The sequence below is a fragment of the Puma concolor genome, chromosome A1, assembly GCF_028749965.1.
Source record: "Puma concolor isolate L17-30 chromosome A1, mPumCon1.1.hap2, whole genome shotgun sequence".
Taxonomy (NCBI): domain Eukaryota; kingdom Metazoa; phylum Chordata; class Mammalia; order Carnivora; family Felidae; genus Puma; species Puma concolor.
Window position 1 is genome coordinate 34709511 of NC_141667.1, and position 13169 is coordinate 34722679.

The window sequence follows — 13169 nt, forward strand, 5'->3', positions numbered from 1 at the left end:
TGGACATCCCTGTCGTGTTCCTGATCTCAGGGAAAAAGTATCAGTTTTTCCCCATGGAGGATGATGTTAGTTGTGGGCTTTTCATAAATGGCTTTTATGATCTTTAAGTATGTTCCTTCTATCCCGACTTTCTCAAGGGTTTTTATTAAGAAAGGGTGCTGGATTTTGTCAAAGGCCTTTTCTGCATCGATTGACAGGATCATATGGTTCTTATCTTTTCTTTTATTAATGTGATGTATCACATTGATTGATTTGCGAATGTTGAACCAGCCCTGCTTCCCAGGAATGAATCCCACTTGATCATGGTGAATAATTCTTTTTATATGCTGTTGAATTCGATTTGCTAGTATCTTATTGAGAATTTTTGCATCCATATTCATCAGGGATATTGCCCTGTAGTTCTCTTTTTTTACTGGGTCTCTGTCTGGTTTAGGAATCAAAGTAATACTGGCTTCATAGAATGAGTCTGGAAGTTTTCCTTCCCTTTCTATTTCTTGGAATAGCTTGAGAAGGATAGGTATTATCTCTGCTTTAAACATCTGGTAGAACTCCCCTGGGAAGCCATCTGGTCCTGGACTCTTATTTGTTGGGAGATTTTTGATGACTGATTCAATTTCTTCACTGGTTATGGGTCTGTTCAAGCTTTCTATTTCCTCCTGATTGAGTTTTGGAAGCGTGTGGGTGTTTAGGAATTTGTCCATTTCTTCCAGGTTGTCCAGTTTGTTGGCATATAATTTTTCATAGTATTCCCTGATAATTGCTTGTATGTCTGAGGGATTGGTTGTAATAATTCCATTTTCATTCATGATTTTATCTATTTGGGTCATCTCCCTTTTCTTTTTGAGAAGCCTGGATAGAGGTTTGTCAATTTTGTTTATTTTTTCAAAAAACCAACTCTTGGTTTCGTTGATCTGCTCTACAGTTTTTTTAGATTCTATATTGTTTATTTCTGCTCTGATCTTTATTATTTCTCTTCTTCTGCTGGGTTTAGGTTGTCTTTGCTGTTCTGCTTCTATTTCCTTTAGGTGTGCTGTTAGATTTTGTATTTGGGATTTTTCTTGTTTCTTGAGATAGGCCTGGATTGCAATGTATTTTCCTCTCAGGACTGCCTTCGCTGCATCCCAAAGCGTTTGGATTGTTGTATTTTCATTTTCATTTGTTTCCATATATTTTTTAATTTCTTCTCTAATTGCCTGGTTGACCCATTCATTCTTTAGTAGGGTGTTCTTTAACCTCCATGCTTTTGGAGGTTTTCCAGACTTTTTCCTGTGGTTGATTTCAAGCTTCATAGCATTGTGGTCTGAAAGTATGCATGGTATGATTTCAATTCTTGTATACTTATGAAGGGCTGTGTTGTGACCCAGTATGTGATCTATCAAAGGAAAGGTTTCTAGATAAGATGATATCTTGAGCTTAGCTTCTCACCTCTGTGTTTATCAATTAGGAATCTTGCAGCTGCAAATGAAAGGAAACCCAATTCAAATTGTCTTTGGTCAGAAAACATATTAATTGGCTCACGTATCTGAAAAGTGCAAGGGATACACTTTTTACACTCCAGGGCTCAGATGATAGTGCCAGGCCTCTGGTTTGAGGCTTTGCCACTGACTATGGCAAATCCACTCTTACACAGCCTCTCCCCTCACAATTGCAAACAGCACTGATGCAGCATATCTAGCACCACATTCTCTCAGGCGCAGACCCCATGGGAGAGAACAAGGACCTCTTCCCAGAAAGTGCGGCAAAAGGCTTTATCTGTCTCATTCTCTGATCTTTAAGCACAGGGACTGATATTTTTGCAGATTAGCTCCCCAAAGGAAAGATGATTTATGGTTACAACAAAAAGGTGCCTGGATGCAGGGTCTCTGGAACAACAGAGATTCGCTATGTTCCCTCTTATCCAGATTCCCATTCAAATGGCCATCTCATATACTAATAAAGGAAAAACCCACTCAGTCCAGAGAATAGGTAAGCAGTAATATTCCCAAATCAGAATATTGGAAGGATTTATCCAGATACTATGTATATGTGAACAGATTAAAAGAATCTACCCGGCAACTTATTTGGGAAGGGAATAACAGAAAACCTGGTAGAAATCTTCTATGAGTCTAAATCAAAGAGTGAAGAGTGGAGGGAAGCAAAGTAAGCCCAGAAAGACCACACACCATGGTCTCAGGAAGTGTAATAGGTTTCAGGACCATAGTATGTGAGACACCCATGGTGCTGATGGCAAGCTTACCCTTTCTCTGAACCACCAGACTGATGGAGAGTATGGCATTGGGCTCTTTTTTTTCTTAATTTTTTAATGTTTATTTATTTTTGAGAGAGAGAGAGAGACAGAGTGCAAGCAAGGGAGGGGCAGAGAGAGAGGGAGAGACAGAATATGAAGCAGGCTCCAGGCTTCGAACTGTCAGCACAGAGCCTGATGTAGGGCTCAACCCACGAACTGTGAGATCATGACCTGAGCTGAAGTCAGATGCTTTACTGACTGAGCCACCCAGGTGCCCCTGCACTGGGCTCTTAATAAAGGAACCTCCAGGCAAAGAGTGGAGATCTTGCTTTGGCCTCCCTCTGGCACCACAGTAATGGTGACAGAAAAATAATTCCTTACATAGGTAAGGATTCCTGTCACCACTCTGTCTAGCCCTGTCTCTTTCTTCTCATACCCTCCATATTTCTGGATTTCTGAACTAAGAGAGTTAGCTGCAATAATCTCCAACTTCTCTCTTCTCTCTTTCTCTGATTTTTAAAAAATGAACAGAAATTCACATGGTACCTGAAAGAATCTATTTTAATTCCCAATCCTGCCAATCATAGATTTTCCCTTATAAGGATGAGGAAAGAATTAAAACAAACAAAAAGAAAACAAAACAAACAAACAAAAAAACACCTCCCTGGACATATAAAATAACATATGCATTCAAAAGAGTTTTTTTCCCCTGAGAAATCAGCCGATGATCAGCATTCCCCATAAGATAAACTTGCCACAAGAAATAAAAGTATAGTGTGTTCTGAATTATGTTGTATGAAGGTTCAATCCAACATTAAGTTCATGGACGAAGAATAAGTCATGAGTGATTATACTGTGAGACTAAGAAAGATTTCATGCAAAGTAATGTATGATCCTAGAATTTAAATTTGCAATGGAGATAATAAAAAGCAGATTAGATGAATGCTGTATATTCCAAACCCCAAACTTGGATCAACCTAGATGTTTATTTTTAATCTGTCAACACCCAAGGAACTAGGAAAAATAAAATTGTATAAGTGATTGTACTTTAAATTGATGATTGAAAAACTTTACTTTGTCATTCAACATTTCCCAACAATTCAACTACATTTTCCAAGTAAATGTGGTTTCCCACTAGTTGAGTTGACCATTTCACACCTTCACTTAAGACATTCTACATAAGCAAGGACCATGCTAGAATCAATGCAGAGCAGGAAATGCAGGCGGCGGTATCTAATACGATTCCAAAGTTTGAGAGGTTGTGGCCAAGAATATGCATATCCCATTAGCAAGTAATTGTGGTTAAAAATGAGATTAAAATATTATTTTTTATTTTTTAAAAGTTGGACATCTTACACTTAGAGAATAATCTTACCTCATCTTTATTAAGAATATAGAGGCCATCAGTTTGGGAATTCCTTACACCAGCAAACATACAAACCTGCCTCTTTTTTTTTTTTTGGACTGGTATAGATATGTATGTTTACGAAAAATAATGCAAAGAATCATCCTCTTTAAAAATTACTCATTACAACCTGAAATGATTTTTTATGCTCAAAATTTTAACTGAGAAGCTAGTGTTTACCTTTTTAGTTATATAATAACACACATACAGAAATATACACAAAATGAAAAATGTAGCTCAATGATTTGTCACAAAGTATATACCTCGACAGCCACTATCCATGTGAGAAATAGGACATCACCAGCACCCAAAAATCCCCCTCTGCTCCCCCCATTGTTATCTCTTCCCCCAAGACAACCACTATTCTAACTTTTATTGTAACTACTTTCTTAATTGTTTTTATTTCCAGGCTATGCATTCCTAAACATTAGAGTTTAACTTTGTTTATATTTTTAAGGTTTTTTTATTATTAAAAAAATTGACATACGAAGTTGTATTGGCTCCAGGTGTAAAACATAGTGATTGAACAATTCTATACATTATGCAATACTCACTACCATCTTTTCTTTCTTCCCTTTTTTTATAAGAGGACATGTCCTTACCCTCTTCAAAGATCAATCTCTGGGGTGCCTGGGTGGCTCAGTCAGTTAAGCATTCAACTTCAGCTCAGGTTATGATCTCATGGCTCATGGGTTCAAGCCCCGCATCAGGCTCAACACTGACAGCTTGGAGCCTGGAGCCTGCTTCAGATTCTGTGTCTCCCTCTTTCTCTGCTCACCCCCCCCCCCCCCCCCCCCGCCGCTTGTGCTCTGTCTCTGTCTCTCAAAAATAAATAAAGATTAAAAAAATTATTTTTTCAAGATCAATCTCTCAGTCCCTCTACCTATATCATCTAGGCATATTCCCATAAACCTAAACACATAGTTTAGTTTCTCTGAATAAAAATTAACAATAATTAAATAAGAGTGCTCATCTTACCACAAAACTTGCTATTCCCATTTCCACACCATTTTTTCCCTGCTTTTCATAGCACAATATCTCAAAGAATTGCTTACATTCATTTTCTCCAGTTCTTCATCAAATATTCTTGCCTCCACCTATGTTATCTGGCTTCTGTCCCAACCTCTCCACTAACACAGTTTTTATTAAAAACAACAATAATCTATATATTGCTAAATCCAGTGGATACCTTCTTTTTCCTTAATGATCTCTCAGCCACATTTGAAATAATTGGTACTCTTTTCTCAGTGAAAATATTCCCATTTTCTGCTTTTTCACATCATGCTCTTCAGGGTATTTTTTTTTTTTTTTTTTTCTTATCATACCAACTATTTCTTCTACATCTCCTTCGCGGTCAACTCCTCCATCCAATGTCTCAGTGCTGAAGTTCTTCAGGGATCCAAATGGAGCCACTTTCCCTCCTCTATCTATACATCCTTTCTCCAGATCTTCCCTTGATGTAAATACTGTCTATGTGCTAACAATGTTGAAATTCTAATTCCAGAACAGACTTCTCCTCTGAGATTCTGTCTCATATGAAAAACTCCCTCTTAACATCTCCAATGGCTTATTGGCTGTCTCATGACTGTTTCTCTACTGTCTTTCCTATCACTACAAATTGTCCCATTGTTTTCAAGCAAAAGACTGTGGAATTATTTTCTTCCTTTAGCAAAACATCCAGTAAATCAGCAAATCTTTTCAGGAGCAATCTGTTGCCATCACCTTAGTCCACCCACATCTCTCACATGGACTCCTGAGATAGCCAACTAACTGGACTATTTTCACTTTTGCCTTTCTACAACCTATTCGCCCTCCATAGAGCATTCATAGCAGTCCTTTGAGAACATACATCTGTCAGGGCACCTGGGTGGCTCAGTAGGTTAAGTGTCCGACTCTTGATTTCATCTCAGGTCATGATCTCATGGCTCAGGGATTGAGTCCAATGTCAGGTTCTGTGCTGACAGCAGAACCTGCTTGGGATTTTCTCTCTCTCTGCCCCTCCCCCATTCATACTTTTTTCCCTCTCTCTCTCAAAATTAAAAACAACAACAACAACAACAACAACAACAACAACAACAACAAACCAAAACATCTCTCTCTGCTGACAAGACTTCAAATGGCTTTCCACTGCACTTTAAATCCTTGTCTTCTTCATCTCATGCCATGGCTGTTTTTTCTCACTATGCTCTAGTGACACTGGACTTTTTTCATTCCTAGAATGGCCAAAGCTTTTTGCTTTACATTTTCTTCTGCTTGGGCCATTCTTTCTCCAGCCTTCATATGACCAGTCTTGCTCATCTTTTTGCATAAGTGTTACCTCCAGAGGGAAGGTTTCCTTGCCCATGGTCTCCTAAGTAGAGTCCTGAGGGTATTCTCTACCACAACACCCCATTGTTTATTATCTTTCTTTTCTATCAGCCATAAGAGAGATGCTATCCAACAGGAGCTATGACATTTGGTTGAGGAATGCAGCCTCTGTTCCAACCAAGGCCGATGGAAGACAGCAGGTGAATAATTACCTCAACCTCACTCCTCATCCTTCTGATCCCTTGCTGGTTTCTTTTGACAACCAGAACTAGAGGGCAAAAGAAGCTAGATAATACAGTAAATAGAGGATAGCCTTCTGCAAAATGTAGCAGGACAAGAGGGGCTGAGGGACAAAAATGAATCTATGGGGCAAATGGAGACTGCTCTGTATATAGATTGAAGATAGAACAAAGTGAGTTTAATAGGAATTCAAGAAGAAAAGCATAAGGCATACTGTGCAAAGGCTATGATCAAAGAAAAAATAGGAAAATAAAATATTTCCTGAATTGAAGAAAGATCTGAGTCTACTAATCAAAAATACTCATCAAAGAATAGAAATGTCAGGGCTTTGAAAATATACTCTTAAGATACCATCCCTTCAAATATTACTCAAAGATTTACTAGAGCTATCTAAGAGATAAAACTAAGTGAAGAACTCAAGAATGAGGAAAATAAAATGAACTGTAAGTAGGCAATGAAACTAGAAAGCTAGAGACATTTTAAATTTTAGTTACTTTTAAATATTTAGAAAATCCAATGCAAATATTAAAAATAAAATTGTAAAACATAAGAATCTTATAAAATAGACTCCCAATTTAAATAATAGATTATGTTAATAAAACTGGTAAATTGAGAGAGGAAGAAAAGAACAAAATTATTTTACAGGTGTGTCAATAGAAACCATTCCATTCTTGACATTCATAATAACAGAAAAACAGATATAATTTTTCCAATAAAAATGATAACTCTAAGTCATGTTTATCTTTAAAAAAATCTATTGAACAAAAGGAAAAAAGAAAACCATAAAATATCAGGGTAAAAAATAACCTCTAAAAAGCATTAACACAGAAATACATAATCCTAACATAACTGTATTGATACCCTCTACTAAAAAAATAAAGGCTAATGAATTTATCAAATTCCATATTTATTTTAATTACAAAGATGTGCTTGAAGGTGTAATTCAGACAGATGAACATAGGGGAAGGGAAGGAAAAATAAAACAAAAATAGAGGATTGGGGCGCCTAGGTGGCTCAGTAGGTTAAGCGTCCGACTTTGGCTCAGGTCATGATCTCACGGTTTGTGGGTTCCAGCCCCACATCGGGCTCTGTGCTGACAGATCAGATCCTGGAGCCTGCTTCGGATTCTGTATCTCCCTTTCTCTCTGCCCCTCCCCTGCTCATGCTCTGTCTCTCTCTCAATAATAAATAAACATTAAAAAAATAGAGAGAGGCACACCATAAGAGACCCTTAACTATAGAGAACAAACTGAGGGTTACTGGAGGGGAGATAGGTGGGCGGGGGGGGGGGGGGGCGGGGAATGGGTTAAATGGGTGATGGGCATTAGAAAGGGCACTTGCCTCAGAGCCTGGAGCCTGCTTCCTATTCTGTGTCTCCCTCTCTCTCTGACCCTCCCCCGTTCATGCTCTGTCTTTCTCTGTCTCAAAAATAAAATAAACGTTAAAAAATAAAAATAAGAAAAAAAATAAAGAGGGCACTGGTGGTGTATGTAAGTGATGAATCACTAAATTCTACTGAAACCAATACTATACAATATGTTAACTAATTTGAATGTAGTTAAAGCTTGGAAGAAAAAAAAAGCATAATTTATAAAGATTTAAGTAAAAAGAATATTTTCTGGTAAGTATAAACAAACAAAAAATCAGGTAACTAATCTATTATTAGAAACAATGTAGAATTCAAGCCTCAAAGCATTTGATTAAATGAGGAAGGTCACCATTTTATATTTACTTAAAGTATCGTATTAAAGAAGATATTATAATCATGAAACTTTGTGGAATAAATATCAAGACACTGAAATATATAAACAAGTGATTGCCAAAACAAGTTCTCAAAAAATTACAATTTTAGTGGGAGACTAACACACCATTCTAAAACAGACAAAATAAGAACATAACATATTTAAATAATAAAATTATAGATTTAAATAATAAGTAGATTTAAATAATAAAAGATGTTTTAGAAGTTAAAATAAATGCTATATCTTGAGAATACATGTTAGAATAAGCTTATTTCCTAGTCCAAAAATGAATTGACAATATTAATATTATTTAGCTAATATGTATTTAATTCCATTTTAGGCCAGCCACTATGCCAAGTACTTTTTTGTATATATCATCTCATTTAATCCTCACCATAATACAAGAGATAGACAGACACTATTAAACATATTTAAAGATCTAGGAACTGAAGCTTAAAGAACTTATCTAATTTATTGCCTCCAAATCACAATTATTGTGAGGGAGATAGAATTCTAACTCCAGCATATGTGACTTCAGAGCTATGCTCCTAACTGATTAATTCTTATTAGGAGAAGCTGATCAGAGCACATTCTCTGAGCACAAAGCAATAAAATTAGAAATTACACTTTAAAAAAGATAGATTAAAAATTCTCTTAATCTGTGTTTCATCAAAAAGAAACCCAAAACAAACTAATGACACTGAAAATACTACATGAAAATAATATATGAGAATCCCCAAGAGCATTATTTAGGGGTACAATTATAACCTTAAATTATTTTATTCTTAAAATAAAGAGAATGAAAATAAATGAATTATGCACTTAATTCCAGAATTTAGGAGGAGGAGGAGAAACAGGGGGTGCAAAAAACATACCTAAGGAAAATAAGAAGAATAAAAGCAGAAATTAACCAGACAGAATTTTTTTTAAAAGAATCAGTATGTAAATACAGGAGCTGTATACACACACACACACACACACATATACACAAAAATACACTGAAAATTTTCATGAGACAAAGTTTTAACTCACTGTATGATATACTCTGATGTTATGAATTTCTTTAGTAGCTTTGTTGAGATAAAGCTGGTAAACAAACTACACATATTTGAAGTGTACAATTTGATAAGTTTTGACATATGCATACACCTGCATCCATCAACACAATGAAAATAATGAAAATATCCGACATACTCAGAAGTTTTCACATATTCCTTTGTTAAGCCTTCCTCTCCCTTTTTTCCCTCCCCCACCCACAGATAATCACCAATGCTTTCTGTCACTATAGATTAGTTTTCATTGACTAGGTTTTTATAAATATAGAATCATAGAGTATGCAGTTTTTGGTCTGACTTCTTTCACTAAATATGTAATTATTCTGAGATTTATCTATGCTGTATTTGTTGACAGTTCATTCTTTTTTATTATTGAATAATATTCCATCATGTGGATATATCATAATTTATTTACCCATTAACATGTTGGTATTCATTTGGACTGTTTCCAGTTTGAATCTATTACAAATAAATGTTCTTCCATTTGGTTTTCCATTTTTAATCTGGCCATGGCCCTCTTAAACTGATTGCACAGCCTTTAAATGAACATGTACCATTGATTAAAAAACAGTGCCTTATAACATGGAATGTATACGTCAAGTATATCGAAGAGGCAAGAGTAATAGGAAGCTTCTTCCTGCTATACTAGAGTACCTCATTCCATATAGACCCACCTCTCTATAATCCCAGCAGATAATCAATGTTAACAGTTCACTTTTAACACTCCTGCTAACTATTAATTCTATTTTTTTATTTAAATTCAAGTTAGTTAACATACAGTGTAGTCTTGGTTTCAGGAGTAGAACCCAGTGTTTCATCTGTTACATATGACACCCAGTGCTTACCCTAAAAAGTGCCCTCCTTAATGCCCATCATTCATTTAATCCTTTCCCCCAGCAATCCCCCTCTCCAGCAACCCTAGTTTGTTCTCTGTATTTAAAAGTCTCTTATGGTTTGCCTCCCTCTCTGTTCTTATTTTTCCTTCCCTTTCCCCATGTTCATATGTTGAGTTTCTCAAATTCCACATATGAGTGCAATCATATGATGTCTTTCTCTTGCTGACTTATTTTGCTTAGCATAATACCCTCTAGTTCCATCCACATTGTTGCACATGGCAAGATTTCGTTCTTTTCATCGCTAAGTAGTATTCTAGTGTGTGTGTGTATGTGTGTATGTATGTATATGTATATATATATGTATATACATATACATGTATATGTATATATATATGTATATACATATACATGTATATGTATATATATATGTATATACATATACATGTATATGTATATATATATGTATATACATATACATGTATATGTACATATATATATCATATCTACTTTATCCATTCATCCATTAACTATTAATTCTTAAGAGAGCATTTGTGGAAGTCATCAAAGAACAAGAATAAGGGGTACCTGGTTGTCTCAGTCAGTGGAGCATATGACTCTTGATCTTGGGGTTGTGATTCAAGCCCCATGTTGGATGTAGAGATTACTTAAAAATAAAATCTTTTAAAAAAAGAACAAAATGAAACATGTAAAGATTGGTTGGGGATAATAATGATTAGGGGCAGGAGAGAGACTAGAGATTATAGAAGGAGAGAAAGTGTGGATGAAGGCAATTGATAGGACCCCAAACACAAAATTCATCTATGTGCTAATTTCACCTAAATCATCTCCCTTGACCTTTCATATATAAGACATAAATCCCACATATTTTCCTAGATTTGTTAGTTTCTGTCAGTTAATCTACTTTTGGTTTTTTGGCATAGATTCAAATGGCAATTTTTCATTTCTATTACTATTTTCAAAAAATTACCTACTCAGTAAAAAAAAAAATTAATCACTAAGAAATAGAACTGTGGCAATTGCTATCAGGTTCAACCATGTATGACAGATATCTTACACAAAACAGAGTTTTATTTTTCCTCCAAGTGAAAATGTCTGGAATAGGCAGTCCAGAGCAATTGTAGTAGCTGCGTGGTGTTGGGGAACCCTGTCCCTTCCTTTGTTTGCAGAGGCACTTAGCATCTTGGTTATCTTTCTGTGCCTATGCAAACATCTAAGGGTGTGTGTGTGTGTGTGTGTGTGTGTGTGTGTGTGTGTGTGTGTTTATGTTTTCACAAGCACACATGTGCATGTACAGGCACACACACACAGAGGATGGTACGGTGATATATTCTACACACCATTCAGCACTGTACTTTTTCTCCGTAGCTCCAGATGAGTACCAATTAGTTCATCTTATTATTTTTAACCCCCCCCCACACACACATCTTTTTCCTTGTGATCAGACACATACTTGATCACCTCCTTCTTAGAATCAATATTCCCTTGACCTTAAGTTACTATAATCCCTTATTAATGGTTTCATGGTTAGTCAGTGTTCCAGTCTGTGACAAAAGTAGCCTCCATAAGACCTACTAGTTCTTTAAATGCATGAGGAATTTTGCTTATAGAAAAATGAGTAAATATCAGAATGTTAAAGAGAAGAAAGGTGAAGGAGTAAAATAAAAGTTATTGACCACCTTGGAAACTGACAGTATTTTGCACAGGTATCGCCTCTTTTAATAATCATAGCATTTCTATGAAGTAAGTATTATTATTTCCATTTTGGAGATAAGACACAACCTCCAACATGATTTTTTTGGATATTAAAAAAATTTTTTTAAGTGTTTTTGTTGAAATCAAGAGTTGGAGGCTCAACTGACTGAGCCACCCAGGTGCCCCTGGATGCATTTTTATTGAAAGATAACATACAGAAACATGAACACATAAGAAGTGTACAATTCAGTGAATTCTTACAAGCCTGTTTAATCACCACACATATCTAGGCTTAAAACATTATCAGCACCCAATATCCTCACTCTTGCCCTCTCATGGTCAATAGAATAGTCTGGCTTAGAAGTGAAAGTCATGAGACTGGGTAAAATCATTCAGAAAGTGGCCACCAATATTTGAATGAAGCATTCTGGGAGCCATTTGACAGCAGAAGAGTCTCATGCATGCACTACTTGTGAGCACCGTGTTATACTCAGAATAGGTTATATTGGGCAAAATCTCACAAACCAAGCAGAGCACACAGGGATCCCCTGAGCCACCATCTCCACAGGCAGGAATCCAGAAGGATACCACCACTCTAATGTGCTGTGTATGCACAAGAATAGACAACAATGTCTACATACTATGTAACAATGAAAGCTTCCTTATTGAGAAAGTGACTCCTAGAAAGTCCACTCTGGAACCCAGCACTGGTACCTGCCAGTTCTACTGAGCTAATTCAGCGTCACTAAACTACCAGAATGGAAGAACAAATGAGTTTCCAAAGCCATCTGTATGTCTCTGCTTGCCTAATGAAGAAGCAAAATCTAGGAGTTGAGACCTCTCAATTATTTCAAACATTGCTGATTGGTTAACTAAGATGAGGACTACAGATTGACTGTTGAATTTAGCAATGGGAAGTTCATTGATCACCTAGTATTAATGGAGTATTAATGCCAGTATTAATGGAGTGGCTGAGGAAATGGCTGAGTGGAGTGGAATTAAGAGCAGTTTTAGAAGAATAGTTGGAAAGGGTGAGTGTAAGTAACTCTTTTGAGGAGTTTTGCTGTCAAAGGCAAGTAACAATAATTGAGTGACAGTTGGGAGGGGAAATGGCATCAAGAACAGTTTTTATTCTTAATATAAAAATTATGACAATATGTCTGCCTACTTATAAGAATGGTTCAGGAGAGAGCAAAAGATAGTAGGAGAGAAGGGAAACAGTAATGTCCGGAGTGACATGTCATAGAAGTTTGTGCACAAGAAAGAAGTCTGGGTTTATTATAAGTGAAAAAACTGACCCATCAGAGATATGTGGACAGATGCTGGAATGTGGGTAGATGCAGTGGTGTTGGCAGTGGAGGGGGCACCAGTCTCTGGATTCTCTCCTTGGATTACTTCAATTTTCTTAGTGAACTAAGAAGCAGTGTTAACAGCCAAAAATGAAGGTGAAGAAGAGGTGTTGCAGGTTTGAGGGGAGATTAATGATGTGAAATAATCATCTGAAATTGCATGCTTTTTAAATGATTGGTAAGTCATTCTAAATGGGCTCAGACTGGGAGGGTAGCAGCATTAGTCAGAAAATTAAGCAGCTGAAAACGTAAGCATTATTTATCGAGAAAAATATGGGCATGACTAAACTCTCAT

The 13169-nt window shown here is 36.3% G+C and overlaps 1 long non-coding RNA gene across 2 annotated transcripts in view; it reads right to left on the minus strand.

Moving 5' to 3' along the window:
- Positions 1-917: 917 nt before the first annotated feature.
- LOC147584092 (uncharacterized) overlaps positions 918-13169 on the minus strand; it is a 30455-nt gene continuing 18203 nt past the window's right edge. For both annotated transcript variants that reach the window (XR_015241049.1, XR_015241048.1), the window contains exon 3: positions 918-1455. This is a non-coding gene — a long non-coding RNA (uncharacterized LOC147584092). The remainder of the gene's footprint in view (positions 1456-13169) is intronic.